This window comes from Pristis pectinata, chromosome 4 (assembly GCF_009764475.1).
Source record: "Pristis pectinata isolate sPriPec2 chromosome 4, sPriPec2.1.pri, whole genome shotgun sequence".
Taxonomy (NCBI): Eukaryota; Metazoa; Chordata; class Chondrichthyes; order Rhinopristiformes; family Pristidae; genus Pristis; species Pristis pectinata.
Genome location: NC_067408.1, coordinates 17,842,914 through 17,859,192, shown reverse-complemented (window position 1 = coordinate 17,859,192; position 16,279 = coordinate 17,842,914).

Here is a 16,279-nt window from a genome sequence, read left to right as displayed (position 1 = left end):
TAATTGTAGCCTCTTAGTTCTGGGACCAACTTTGTAAATCATCATCCAAAGCTCTCCAAGTGTGATTGAACCAATGTAGTAAATGTGAAAAAAAAATGAAATAGATGAACGTTAGAAGCTTAGGGTGCTAATTATTTGAAATTTAACATGAAGTCTCACTATCAACAACTTTATAAAAATGAAATAAATTAGTTTTGAATAGCCTTTTTTAGCAGGGGAATCTCTGGTTAATTATCTTTGGCAACACTTTTACATGGAACATAGAACAGTGCAGCACAAGAACAGGCCCTTCAGCCCACGATATTGTGCTGAACTAATTAAACTAGTAATTAAGTGCCAAACTAAACTAATCCCTTCTGCCTACACAAGGTACATATCACTCCATTCTCAGCACTATCATGTGCCGACCTGGGAATTTCTTATACGCCTCGATCATATTTGCCTCCACTACTGCCCCTGGCAATGCATTACAGGCACCCACCACTCTCTGCAGAAAAAAAACTTACCCCACACATTTCCTTTGAACTTGCCCCATTTCACCTTAAATGCATGCCCTCTAGTGTTAGACGTTTCGACCCTGGAAAAAGATACCAGCTGTCTACTCACTTCTATCAGGTCTCCCCTCAGCCTCTGTCACTCCAGATGAAACAACCCAAGTTTGTCCAATCTCTCCTTATAGTACATGCCCTGTAATCCAGACAGTGGTATAATAAATCACATTGAAGTTGTATTCTGATCCAAATCCAGTCCAGGTTTAAGAGAATGCATGACTTTAATACACCCACATGAAAGGACTCTGGAATTGGGCAGTGGGAAAAAGTGGATATATTTTTCATTTGTATATGGTTTCCCAGTTCAACACTTCAACGGAAATTGAATAAAAAATTGCAAGAGTTTCCATCCTATTGGATGAACCGAATAGTTAGGTGATATTTCTTGAACAGCAGCCAACTGAAGATCCTGGAAATTTAAAACAAAAGCAGAAAATGCTGAAAATATTCAGGAGGTTAGGCAGCATCATAATATTTATTGTGATTTCCCATGTCAGCATCCTGATATTTATTACTACCTGTGTGCACTTCAAATTCGGTCAATTTACTTTCATCTGGGAGGAAAATCCAAGTTGGCATCTCCACCAATGTTAGTGAGCTGGTGCACTTCCTATCTTGGGTGAACAACTCTGTTAACATCAGCAGTTTCACAGGCAATGATACTCTTTCCTGATCATGAGGTATCTATCTGCACTGGACACTTCTTCAGCAACAACCAAGGACATAGACTGGACTCAAAATGGAGCAAAGACCAATTCAGTTCACACCCAGTTTGTCTCAAGGATATCGAATAAAATCCAGATATTATGCACAATAGGATTTACAGAATTAAAATTTTATTCACATTTCTAAAACATATTTTACCTCTGGCATCCACAGATATTATTCAGGCTCAGTTGTGCAATTAGGCAGAGAAATTCTGTCTTTGGAAATCCTAGAGGATCCTAGAGGTGACTGGTGTCTTCACAACTTCGGTGGAAAGGAATGATTCATGTAAAAATGCATTTCAATGAACTTCTGTCCCAGATTATCTCAGCAGTCTGCCCACTTTCTTTGATAAAGGACAACTTAAAAATAAACTATAAACAAATTTGAAAGTACCTACTGCAAATAAAACATTTTCAATCAGATCACTGAACCACTTAATGCCTACTTTTAGACACTTCCTGCTGCTCTGAAAATATTTCTCTCACTGTTGTGCAGAGTTGATGAACACCTCCCCCCAAAAAGACACATACCCGGAGAGATTAATAATGAGCCTTCATGAAGGGATACTCGCAGGCAAGGGTATAAGTAAAAAGAAACCATCTGGATTGAAGCACTGCAAATTTTCCATTTACTCAATCTTAAACACAATATCCCCGAACAACAAACATGATTTTATCCAAGTAGGATTTTAGGAACCAGGCAAAGCTCAGTATCTGTTAGATGAAAATCATTATCAGATATATTTGGAGCTAATACCTACCCCTGACAACACCCACTCCACCCCCAAATGTTTCACAGTCATGCAGAAAAAACTTCACCAGAATTTGCTCTAAATGTGATGACCAATATTAAAACTGTTCCCAGAGGCAAGAATTTGTGCTTAGCATCATCATACTCTCTGGTATTTGGTAGGATAAAATAACAAGATATGTGGCTTATTGGCTCAAATCCTACCAATACATTAATCCTCATCATTGAAGAGTACAGCATATTCTACCCATGGAGATTGTCTCAGCTCTTTTGAAGAGCAATGCCATTGATTCCACTTTGCTGTTCTTCCACCGTGATCCTATAGTTTTTTTCGCTTCTTCAAATATTTAACCAATTACCTTCTGAGAGCTTGTTGAATTTGTTTCCATATTACTGTAGACAGTGTATTCCAAATCCTATCTACTCATTACATTTTATCTCATGTTGCCTTTAGTTCTCCTGCCAATCATACTAAATCTGTGCTTCTTAGTTATTGATGCTTAAGTCACTGCAAAAAGTTATGCGTTATTTATACTCACGAACCCTAAACTCTTCTTAAATCTTTTCTTAGCTTTTCCACTTCAAGGAGAACCCCAGATTCTCCAGTCCATCCACATAGTTCTAATCCCTCTTGTCTGGAACCACCTCAGTAAACCTCTTGTGCTTTTTCTCCAAAGTCTTCATTTCCCTCTGAAACTGTAGTGCTGAGAATTGCACATAATACTCCAGGTGACTAAAACGGTGTAGGTTTAGCATTGTTTCTTCTGTTTTGCACTTCTCTGCTTCATGCATCAAGCCCAGGCTTACATAAATTTTGGTAACCTGTTGTTGATATGTCTATCAAGTGCAAAAATTTATGCATACTCTTACGTCCCTTTATTGTTGTTCCCACCTTATAAGTGTATTCCAGTATCTTCGCAGAACACATATATTCTCAGACTCTTTTGCTGGAGTCTGGAAAGTTTATCACTCTATACATTAAATAGTAATTTCTGTCATAATTTTACAAAACATTGATTGAGCCACATTTGGAGTATTGCGTGTACTTTTGGTCACCACACGATTGGGAGGATGTGATTGTGCAGAAGAAAGTGCACAGGAGATTCACCAGAATGTTGCCTGGTTTGCGGGGCTTTGGTTATGGGGAGAGATTGGAGAGGCTGGGCTTGTTTTTCCTGGACCTGACAGAAGTATAAGATAGGGGAGATAGTCAAAATCATTTTTGCCACGGTGGGGGCATCAAAAACAAGAGGGAATAGGTTTACGATGAGAGGAAGGGGTTTTAAAAGTGATCTGAGGGACAAGTTTTGTTTTTACACAGAGCGTGGTTGATATGTGGAACATGCTGCATCAGACGTATTTAGACAGACAATTAAATAGGCAAGGTATGAAAGAATACAGTCATAATGCAGGCAACTGGGATTAGTGTAGATGGGGAAAAACAGATGCTGTGGGCCATTGGCCCAACTTCTGCGTTGTACAACTTTATAACTTACAAATCAGGTTTAAAGTCAGGCTACATACCATTTCATTGCAGGATTCGGTAAAGAATTACCATCTGGAATTTACTGCATGAGATGAGGTTTCAAACATGTTGATCATAGATTTGTTACAGCCAGGAAAGAGGCCGTTCAGCCTGTCAAATTCATACCGACTCGACGTTAGGATAATCCAGCTCTTCCCATGCCCTCACTCTCTCCTCATAAAAATTCTTCCTTTCAAATAATTATCATAAAATCCTAGGCACAGGAAGTGGCCCTTTGGTGCACTATATCTTGCTCCTTTTTGAACACGATAATTGAAACTACCTCCACTGCTGATTGTGGCAGTGCATTCCAGATTCTAACCACTTGTTGTGTAAAAAAAATACTCCTCAATGCCAAAATTTGGGATAAGAATCTTTCTCCACTCATTATGTTATAGCTTCATAGTTTGTCCGATGTAGATTTGAGAGCATAATTATTCAATCACAATTCAATATCCTCACAGATTATCATTAAAAATGGAAATCTTGTCAATATCTCTACCATAGCCTTGATCAGGCATGGTAGTGTAGAGGTTAGCGTAATGCTGTTACAGCGCCAGCGACCCGGGTTCAATTCTGGTCACTGTCTCTAAGGAGCTTGTACATTCTCCCCGTGTCTGTGTGGGTTTCCTCCGGGTGCTCCGGTTTCCTCCCACATTCCAAAGACGTATGGGTTAGGAAGTTGTGGGCATGCTATGTTGGTGCCGGAAGTGTGGCGACACTTGCGGGCTGTCCCCAGAACACTCTCCGCAAAAGATGAATTTCACTGCGTGTTTCGATGTGTGTGTGACTAATAAAGAGAGATCTTATCTTATCATAAGGTAAACAAAAAATGTCCTTTTCCCGATCTCAAGACATCCAGAAGAATTTTTGAAATATAAGCACTGTTGTAATGTAAAAAAAAAGATGGCAGACAACTCGGACATTGCAACGTCTCACATATAGATGTGGTGAAAATAAATAGTCATTTTCACTGATGTCTGCTGAGGAAACAATATTGCCCAGGACACCAGAGTCACTGCTCTTCAGAAGAAAACCAAAGGACCTTTAACACTTATCTGACATAACAGATGTGACCTCATTCCAATCATGGTGGAAATTCATCCTTAGTTGCTTGTGCTGTACGCACGTAAACAGTAACAGCTGTGTGTTCTACTCAACTTCTGAAATGAAACCTCAGTAGAAATGAATTTTGGAAACCAAGTATGGAGTCATGATTACAGATGCATGTTTAGTGGAAACAACCAAGGACAGATTTCTAAACTGCTGACTTCTGACAGTGCTACACACCCTCGGTGTTTGACCAAGCTGTTGATTGAATTATGTAACCTGAGATTATGCAGCAGAGGCCTTCCTGAAGTGCAGCATCTCATCATGAAAAATCTCTGAACTTCTGGGAAATTGTGTGGTACTTTCTTTTTAAAGATGGATTGACTGAACAAAATGTACTAAATTATGTCTAAACTCCTCAATAATCTATTAGATAATAGAGAAATCAAGCTGAAAACCCACTCCCCAAATACAAATTGGATACCAGCTGCCAAAAGCTTCTTATAAACATCCAAATGGGCAGGTCAATTCAATGTAAAAGGTACGTGTATTATCATCAGGCAGAATTGAGATACACCATCTCATTCAAGAGTAGTCCAATTTATCAAAATGAGGATCTTTTCTGGAATCTGTTTGCCATTCTGCAACCCTTGGCCACATCTCATCTATATTCCACAACTCTGTTCTTGCTGTGTTCAGGATCAGAAAGGTTGAGAACAGAGTTCCCTTGATGATGATCTTCCACCCCACCAGCCTTTACATTCAATGGATCATCCTTTATAACTTCCACCAGGTTCAACAGAATCCCACCACCAGATGCTTATTCCTGTCCTGTCCCCTTTCTGCATTTTAAGGGGATCACTCCCTTTGTGACTCCCTGGTTCACTCTTCAGTCCCCACTGACCAGTCCCCATGGTATGACGCTTTCCTGTGTAATCTCAAGAGATGCAATACCCATACTTTAACCTCTTCCCTTCCCACCATTCAGAGAACCAAACAGTCTTTCTAGAAGAAGCAGCAATTCACTTGCACTTCTTCCAAACCGATGAACTGCATTCAGCGTTCAGAATGTAGGCTCCTGCACATTGGAGAAACCAAACGCAGACGGGGTGATCGCTTTGCAGAGCATCTGAACTCAGGCCGCAGGTGTGACCCTGAGATTTTGTTTGCCTGCCACTTTCATTCAGCATTCCACTCCCACTCTCACTTCTTCATCTGTAGCCGCTGCGCTGTTACAGTGCGGCTTAATGCAAGCTCGAGGAACAACACCTAATCTTTCGCCTGGGCACAATGCAGTCTGCAGGACTCAGTATCGAATTCTCCAACTTTACATAACTCATTCTTTCCATCTGTATTAGAAGTGGCCATTTCTAACTATTATGATTTTTTGCTTCTTTTTTTCTCCTTTCACTGGCCTTTTTGGCATGTCCCACAGCATTCCCATTAGCAATACATTATACAGACAAAGGAACTTAAACTGATGTCAACTACTCCTCAACTGGCACATTAGGTCAATATTATCATCCATCCCTGTCTTCCACCTTTCCTGCTAACAAAAAAACAACTTATTTTCCCTCTTTTTCCCAGCTCTGATGAAGAATCCTGGCCATGAAACATCAATGGTTCTTCCTTTACAGATACTGCCCGACTTGCTGAGTATTTCCAGACATTTTGTTTTTATTTTGTATTTCTGGCATCTGCAGTGTCTGTGAGCAACACATACAAAATGCTGGAGGAACTCAGCAGGTCAGGCAGCATCTATGGAGGGAAACAAACAGTCAATGTTTCAGGCCGAGATCCTTCATCCGACCCAAAACGTCGACTGTTTATTTCCCTCCATGGATGCTGCCTGACCTGCTGAGTTCCTCCAGCACTTTGTGTGTGTTGCTCCAGATTTCCAGCATCTGCAGTCTCGTGTCTGCAGTGTTATTGATTTTGCTTCAGGTGTTTGCCTTGAGACCATTCTTGCAAAACCATGCACTTTCATTACCACCATTCCATCATAATCAAAAATCTTACATGTGCACAGTACCTTCAAGATATCAAGGTGCTGCATCAGAATGTTATCAGGAACAAAACTGTGACACCTAGCCACAAAGACAATAGGATTGGTGATCGAAAGCTTTGCAGGAGACATAGGATTTGAGAGAATTTGGAGGTAATATTAACAAGCTCTTTTTTTAAAGAGGGCTACAACTGTTGACTATAGGTAACCTTGCTCCTCAGGTTCAATGTGTCTCCTTGTTACTTTAGCTGAAGAGCATTCTTGAACCATATAATTGTGTGTTCCGGCATTCAGTCTGGAATGACTTCAACCAGGCACCAAATGATCACACCATTACAAAGAGAGTTACTTTCTCTGATGAAACATCAAACTACTGCTCCAGTGAAAATGCAAGATCACTAAGCAGAAGAGGTCTCCTGCTGTCCTGGCTAATATTCATCCTATGGCTAGATTAAATTACTTTTTCTTTGCAATTGTTTAAGGCAGTGAATTGATTTTAAGTCACCTTGATCATGAACTGTATTGGAACTAAACCACCAAGACTGTGAAATCCACAATATAAAATCAAATTCTTAATTTTTCATTTCTCAGTTAACCTTTCAGATATTTGGTGTCTGGAATAACATTCCAGATAATATTAAGCATGTAGCGCAAGTACATCACAGCTTCCAATTCCTTCATGAAGACAGTAGCTGAGTCTTCAGAAAACTGACAAATGGAAATCTAAGTGGGTTTGCCCTGAGCTGCAAAATGTTTTGCAAATGTGTAGGAAACCACAATTTGTCATGCAAATTATTCAGAAATAAAATTTCAGCCAATTCCATTCCGATTATGCTGCATCCATCCTCCCACCCCCAACCTCACCAATAATGTAATAGTCACTGCTCAAAAAAAAATCTTAAAAGTCACTTAGTTCTCCATCTTCATGGAGCTTCTTGATTATCCATGCCTTAAACTGAACATTCTTCTTTAATCTCAATAAAACTGCTTCAGCGTATAAAAAGGTTCTGTCACTGTCCGCCAAGGCCATTGCTATTCCCTTCCCTGTCTGATCACAAATCTTGACTCTCTTAATGTGCAAATTACATCTGGGGACTAGAGAGTAAATAATGTGACCAGCATGAAGAGATAACTATAAACCAGCTCGTCTAACATCATATGTGGACAAAAGAAAAACTCAAATTTCAAACTAAATTACTTAGACTAGAGTGAGACATGTGCCTAGAAATTGGACTACACCCATTCACCGTGCACTAAGATGTACCTACATTCACGGCTAATTACCAGTTTGGGTTTTCTAAAAAAAGAACAAAATCCAGCTCGAAAGGGTGTAAAATAGAGACTCAAGAGACTGCAGATACTGGGACCCAAAGCAAAAAATAAACTGCTGGAAGAACCTAATGGGTCAAGCAACATCTGTGGAGGCAAAGGGTTGGTTGCCGTTTCGGATTGAGACTCTACATCTGGACTGAGAGTAGAGAAAGAAGATAGCCAGTATAGTTACAGGGAGGGGTGAGACACGTGGACAGGTTGGTGGGGAAATGGGAAAGGGAGTTGAGCAATTCAGTACACAGTGCATTGAGGAAGTACAGGGTAAAAAACATAACAGGATACAGAGTAAAAGGTTACAACTACAGGGAAGTGCAGTGTAGGTAGATAATAAAGTGCAAGGTCAAACAAGGTAGACTGTGAGGTCAAGAGTCCATCTCATTGTATAAGGGAACCGTACAATAGTCTTATCACCATGGGATAGAAGCTGTCCTTGAGCCTGGTGGTACGTGCCCTCAGGTTTTCTGCCTGATGAGAGAGGAGAGAAGAGAGAATGACCCGGGTGGGTGGGGTCTCTGATTATGCTGGCTGCTTCACCAAGGCAGCGAGAGGTATAGACAGAGTCCATGGAGGGAAGGCTGGTTTCAGTGATGTGCTGGGATTTCTTCTGGAATCGAGTGCTTTTGGACCCATGGAATCATTAGCCGCACAAATAAAGCTAGGCAACTATTCACAGCACAAAGGTGGATCGTGCTCAGGTCAATAGTCTGAGGGTTGCTGATAGAGCTGGTCGTGATCATTAGCGTGACATAATTTTTGCAGAAAAAGCTTTCATGGATAGTCAGCACATAAAAATGTGAATCATCAAGATTCAAGAATATAAGGAACTCAATATTTCTTCCAGCTGGGGTTGACTGGAAGGGAATGGATGAGCAACAAATTCATAGATAAATCTTCACCTTTCTTCCACTGAAGGAAAGCTTCCTTGTAGCTGGTCTGCTTAACAAGTGATGTTCTCCAAGTGACCTAATGTGAACCCTGTATGCAGGAGAAACAGTCGCTGTAAAGGGCTTATCAGCTATAAATCAAGGCCAACTCCTTTGGACATCTGAACTGCTATCACATTGCTTTAACACAACACTCTCTTGCCTTCTATAGCAAATATAAATGACAATTCCACAAGCACCAGAATTACTGGTAAGTCTGACACCAGAGATCCCTCTGGTACTAAATCACTTGACGTTTCTCCCTTAAATTTGTTAGGCAGAGACACGTATAAGAAACACAATGAAAGGGCTTACTTATGATGAGCGTTTGTCGGCTCTTGGACTGTATTCACTGGAGTACAGAAGAATGAGAGGGGAACCTCATAGAAATATTTAGAATGTTGAAAGGACTGGACAGAGTAGATGTGGTTAAGCTGTTTTCCCTGGTGGGTGAGTCCAGAACTAGAGGGCACAATATTAGAATTAGAGGGTACCGGTTTAAAACAGAAATGAGGAGAAATTTCTTTAGCCAGAGGGTAGTGAAATTATGGAATTCTTTGCCACATACAGCTGTGGAGGCACAATCATTGGGGGCATTTAAGGAGGAGATTGATAGTTATCTAATTAGTCAAGGTATCAAGGGATATGGGGATAAGGCTGAAAATTGGGGCTAGATATGAATAGTATTAGGTTAGCTCATGGAGCAGACTCGATGGGCCGAATGGCCTACTTCTGCTCCGTTGTCTTGTGATCTTGTGAAAATAAAATGCCAGCATTTTACACAACCTCTGTTGCGAGGAGATAGAGGGAATTTTCACTGCCAAGGACCCTTTTGAAATGAAGCTGTGGAATCAGCCTTCTCTAATTTTTTTTCAAGAAAGCTTAGCTACACATAAATCCACCGTCCTTTTGTCTAAGTCTGTTACTTCCTGCAGTCTTTCTTTTGTTGATATATTGAGTATAAATGACATCAAGGATGAATGGCTGGAAGGTAGGGTCAAGGCAACTTGAGAAACTCACAGAAGAACCACTTCAGTCGCACTTTGCAGTTTTTAACTTTTACTCTGTGAATCATGCTTTTCACTGGCTTGTGCTTTGACCATCTTCAGCACACCCTTGCCCAATCTGTTGATGTGCAGCTAAAAGAGAAGTAATTTACACCTTCAGATGTGTTTTCCTGTTAAATTTTTATCCCTCTTCTTTCCAGTTTGCAGACCTTGGCTCTGACAATGGTGATTGATGACCACTGTCTGAAGTGATTTAAATATAGAACACTACAAATGCTTAAAATGAAGGAAGAAGTGGTCTTTTTTGGTGTGGTAGGGAGGAATAGAAGCGATACTACTGAAATCTACGTGGAGGAGTTGTGAGGGAGTTCATATACCAACTCTTCTGCCTAAAAAAGCCATTGAGGGGAACTCACAACACAAATGATCCAGGGATATCAATTCAAATCCCAACATGGTAGCTGGGAAATTCATTTAATTGAGGCATGTGGAGAATAAATAAACCCCCTATGGAAGTGCAGATTGAGTGCATGTGCAGTAGAAGTATACCTGCACATCCTCAATCCACAAAATGATTATTTGGGCTGTTTCTTTCCATACTGTTTCTGCTGGCCATGCCCTAACCATAAGCACACTCATTTTTTATCGGAAATGCAGACTAAATGCTGGCATCAGTGATGATTCAAGCAAGTTGGTCTTAACTTCACTCCAAAATGTTCAAGGACAATTAAGGGTGGGTATTTTATGCTGAGGCACACATCCTTGGCTAGAAATTGGATTTCACTGTGCCTTTTTCATGCATAACTTACACTTGCTCAATATTTTGCATCTGTTTTTTTGAAGTCTTGACCATCAGGAAATTAGAGCTGCACTTCCCATCATGATTCACCAGAACTGCTGATGTCACATTCCCTTCATCTTTCATGCTCAGGACAATGTTATCAATGCATGCAACATCTATTGATGGATTGACCATGGAGGTGGGGAATGGGTTTCATTCTGTGGCCAATGTGCTCTCATTTTCCTGTCTTCCCACACTCTTTCCCCTACTTTGCTTTGTCTGCAGGTAGGTGGCACTGTAGCCCTCGTGGAGTGGTCTGATGGAGCCCAGTGCTGCAATGCAGCTCAAGAATGGTGCTGGAAAGTCTGAAGGAGCCCGGAGTTTGTTGACCACAGAGCCCATCATTACTGTATTGTTTCATCCCTTATTTTGCTCCGATCTCCCTCAACCTCAATTTTCTCCTTTCCACTCCATTCTCTGCCCCTCCCTCATCCCAGTATTCCCACGTCTTCATGGTTAACTATGACATCAGCTTGCTGAAGCTGCCATCCATAAAGGCATAAGTTGGGTTTAATGATTCTTAAAGGGAGTAAACCGAAATAATGATCTCCTAAGGCAGGGGTGTGGCAAATCTACAATTTCTTTAGGATTCCATTATTTGATGTTTGGGTAAAATGGAGTCTGCACTGTGTGTACCAACAATGGGGGAATTCCAATTTCAATGGCCTCACAACTTGAATGTAGCACAGGAACAGGTGCTTCAACCTCTGATGTCTATGCTGACCATGATGCCAATTTAAACTAATCCCATCTCTCTGCACATGGTCTATTCCCTGCCTGTCCATATACCTGTCTAAATGCCTCCAAGATGTTGCTATCAAATTTGCTTTCACCATCTCCCCTAGCAGTGCATCCCAGGCATCTACCACTCTCTGTGTAAAAAATCTTGTCTTGTAAATCTGCTTTAAACCTTCTTCTTTCACCTTATATCTGTGCCCTCTGGTATTTGACATTGCCACCGTGAGGAAAAAAAGGCTCTTGTTCTCTACTCTATCTATTCCTCTCATAATTTTATATACTTCTATCAGGTCACCCCTCAGCCTCTGAAGCTCCAGAGAAAGCAATCCAAGTTTGTCCAACTCTCCTTAGAGTTAATGTAATCCAGGCAACATTCTGGTGAACCCCTTTTTCACCCTCTCCAAAGCCTTCACATCCTTCCTGTGATGAGGCACCCAGAACTGTACACATTACTCCAAATATGGCAAAGCCAAAGTCTTACACAGCTTCAACGTGACTTGACAACTTTTATACTCAATGCCCCAACTGATAAAGGCAAGTACTCCATAAGCCTTCTTTACCGCCCTATCTACTTGTGTGGCCACTTTCAAAGAGCTATGGACTTGCACCCCAATATCGCATTGTACATCAATGCTTCTCACAGTCCTGCCATTTACTTTATACTGTATTCTTACATTTGATCTCCCAAAACGCAACACCACACACTTGTCTGGATTATATTCCATCTGCCATTTCTCCACCCATATTTTTAACTCATCTACATCCTGCTACATCCTTTGACAACCTTCCTCACTGTCCACAATTCCACCAATTTCCATATCATCTACAAACTTATTAATCAGCCTATCTATATTTTCATCCAAGTCATAAGCAAGAGGAGCCAGTACTGATCCCCTCTTTTCTTCTGTAGGCATGCTGCTCAGGTGCAAGGAGGGTTAAATACTGGTGTCAGGGGCCATGTTGTCAATGCGTAACCCTCCTAACCTAACTTTGTATCTCAAACCAGAAAGCTTACAGACTACCGCAGAACAAAACCATCAATTCTGCTCCCGGGATCCTCGGAATTGATCTACGTGGTCCACTGCCTCTGGCGACAAAACAGGAAGATGTTGAGACGATGCCATCCCTTCTGGTTGCTACAATCTTAAAGGTGACAATATGGTCATCCCAAATTGATCTGCATGCAATGTGTTAAGTTAATGTATGTAATTGAATAAATAAAGTTGATAGATGTGCTCCACCCAAGCCAGCATGGGTCACAGTGCTTTGGGAGGCTTATTTTATGTCATTGTTTTGTTCTTTAGTAGGCAACATTTTGGCTGATCTATGTCAGGCCTGTGTTTGAAGACATGTGCACTCAGACCTGAAGAAAATGAGCAAATTTCCGAAAGGATGAACTGCAGCCTCCATTTTTTTTGCAAGTCAGGACATAGTATTGTCCTAAACCACACAGAAGCCTGCAGATATCACTTAGCTTTGTGTTTGCTCTGCCTGTTACTATCTGGCAAGAGAGAATTAAAGTGCATTTAGCTGACTTTGAATACTTCCTTTATGTGTTAATGGCTTATAACAAGATGCTGCCAAGCTCCAACCTAGGAGTGCAACGTACACAAGTGCATGGCCACTATAAAAAATTGTGACCACGAGCAATGGCCTCACACTGTTTCTGAGGTTGAAATTATGGTTATAAATATTACATCCATGTAATGAAGAAATAAACAAGTGTACCGTGCTTATTAAAGCAAGTGACTACAACTAACAAATCACTTCTCACAATATCACAAGTGTTCTACCTTGGGTTGGTTATGTGTGATGATGAAACAGGCAAATCATCGCAGGATGATCTGAAAATAAATGACAAGGCTGTAAATTTTGAGATCAATACAGGTTTGGATATTACTGTAATGTCACAGCTATGAACCACACAGTGATCCAATATTATATTGCACTACCCAGGAGGGAAACTGAATTGCAAGAAACAATTTATTGCACAGACAACACGCAAGGAAAAAGAGCATGAACTTCAAATTTTACTGTGATATTAATGATGTGCTAGGCTATCGATCAGTGCACAAATGAGTCTGGTACTCAAAACAGATGAAAGTAAGAAGATATGGTTGGTGTCAATGGGCTAGTGTATTGTAAGCCAATAAAATTTGTGGTTAAAGATGGTTTGCACTTTGAGCTCAACTGGCAAAACAGGAACAAACGGCAGTTAAAACTAAACTTGTTTCCCAGTCAAATCAAAAAGCAGGAACAAAACGAGTTGTCCATTCTTGAGGAAATTACTGATTCTATCTCTCATATTTGTATTACGTCCTTTTAAAATACCTCAAACATCCCAAGGCGCCTCACAGAAGAGTTATCAGCCAAAATACCAAAACAAATGAGATATCAAGGCAAAAAACCCAGAGACAGAGGAGGGACTTAAGGGAAGTGTCAATGCAGCAAGGCAGTGTACACCTGAAACTGATGCTGCGTTTTTAGATGATATAGAATAGTTACGGCACAGAAGGAGGTCATTCCACGTGGTTGCCTTGGGTGCTCCTGCTTGCCCTGCTCGAAGGGTAAGGAAGAGAGCTTTTGACAAGTCTGATGATACCAGATTTGAAGGAGTGGAGAATGGTACTTAAAGAGAAAATCATTGTTAACATCTCTTAACATCTATTATTAAGAAGAATCAGAGCAGATGTGCATCCAAGGAAGGGTGAATGACTTGAAACGAGAAAAAAGCTGTTCTTCTGGCAGTGGAAGTCATTGTATCAAAGCAGCTGCAGCAAACATAGTGGATTCTCCATTTTTTTTTGAGATATCATTGAAACTATTCAATAACTTACAAATGTCATGATCTTTACTACAAGATTGCTGTTTGCCAAGACACACTTGGAATTATATCAATGCCAGAAACTTACTTGAGATCATGGAACAAAATTCAGCATTTACTCAGTTTTGCTACAAGCCAGTGCAACAGAGCTGTCCAGTTATTGCCACAAGTAATGACCCAGCATAGTTAATAATAAGATTTTTGAGCTGTGCTTCCAAGTAGTAGCAAAAACATTGAGCCAAAATGGTCAAGGAGAAGATAATAAAGTAGACAGCTTTACTTGCATTTCACTAACCAACTACAATGAATTCAAATACATCCAAAGTTAAAATAAGTATGAAGGTCAACAGGATGATATTTAGTGAAATCCTTTTACATCGAAAGGCAAATTTCAAGATAGTATATACAAACAACTAATTTGCAATTCATTATGAGATCAAAATAAAATGCCTTACAGTAAAATGCAAGTTAAAAATAATACCCACATTTTCCTGAGGAGAAGATGGTGACCTGCTTTCTTGAACTGCTCCAGGCTCTTAAGTGAAGGTGGCTTGGGAGTTCCAGATTTTATACTCAGGATCAGTACACAGATACTGTATATTTCCAAGCCAACAGTCCTGAAAAAGGGTCCTGACCCAAAACGTTAACCGCCTGCTTTCCTCCACAGATGCTGCCTGGCCTTCTGTGTTCCTCCAGCATCATAGTGTTTTTCAGCTTGGTATGTGGCCTAGAAGGGAACCTCAGATGTGGTGATCCCATGAACCTCCTGGCATTGTCCTTCTGGACGAAGAGGTCCAACCTTTGATAGGCACTGGTGATGATACATCAAGGCCTTAATATACTAGAGCTTAAGTATGCACTCCAGATGTCTGTATTAGAGCAGAGCAAATAGCACTGTCCTGGACCTCGTCTATGTTTTGGGAGCCAGGTTCCAGGAGAACACTGTGTCCTGGACCACACTGGAAGAAACTATTGGTATTGGAATTGGTTTATTATTGTCACTTGTATCAAGGTACAGTGAAAAACATGTCTTGCATACTGTTCGTACAGATCAATTCAATACACAGTGCATTAAGGTATTACAGGGTAAAAACAATAACAAAATCCAGAGTAAAGTGTCACAGCTACAGAGGAAGTGCATTGCAGGGAGACAATAAGGTGCAAGGTCAAAATGAGGTAGATTGTGAGGTCAAGAGTCCATCTTATCATACCAGGAAACCATTCAATAGTCTTCTAACAGCAGGAGAGAAGCTGTCCTTGAGCCTGGTGGTATGTGCCTTCAGGCTTTTGTATCTTCTGCCTGACGGGAGAGGGGAGAAGAGAGAATGACCCAGGTGGGTGGGGTCTTTGATTATGCTGGATGTTTCACCAAGTCAGCGAGAGTTATAGACAGAGTCCATGGAGGGGAAGCTGGTTTCTGTGATGTGCTGGGCTATGTCCACAACTCTCTGCAGTTTCTTGCAGTCCTGGGCAGAGCAGTTGCCATACCAAGCAGTGGTGCATCCAGATAGAATGCTTTCTATGGTGCATCGATAAAAATTGGTGAGGGTTCAAGGGAACATGCCAAATTTCTTTAGCCTCCTGAAGAAGAAGAGGCACTGGTGAGCTTTCTTAGCCATGGCGTCTACGTGGTTGGACCAGGACAGGATATTGGTGATGTTCACTCCTAGGAACTTGAAGCTCTCAATCCTCTCAACCTCAGCACCTTTGATGTAGACAGGTGCATATACATCACCCCCTTTCCTGAAGTCAATGACCAGCTCTCTTGTTTTGCTGACATTGAGGGAAAGGTTGTTGTCATGACACCATGTCACTAAGCTCTCTATCTCCTTCTTGTACTCCATTATTTGAGATACGGCCCACTACAGTGGTATCATCTGCAAACTTGCAGATGGAGTTAGAGCAGAACATGGCCACGCAGTCATGAGTGTATAGGGAGTAGAGTAGAGGGCTGAGGACGCAGCCTTGTGGGGCACCAGTATTGAGAATAATCTTGCTGGAGGTGTTGCTGCTTATCCTCACTGA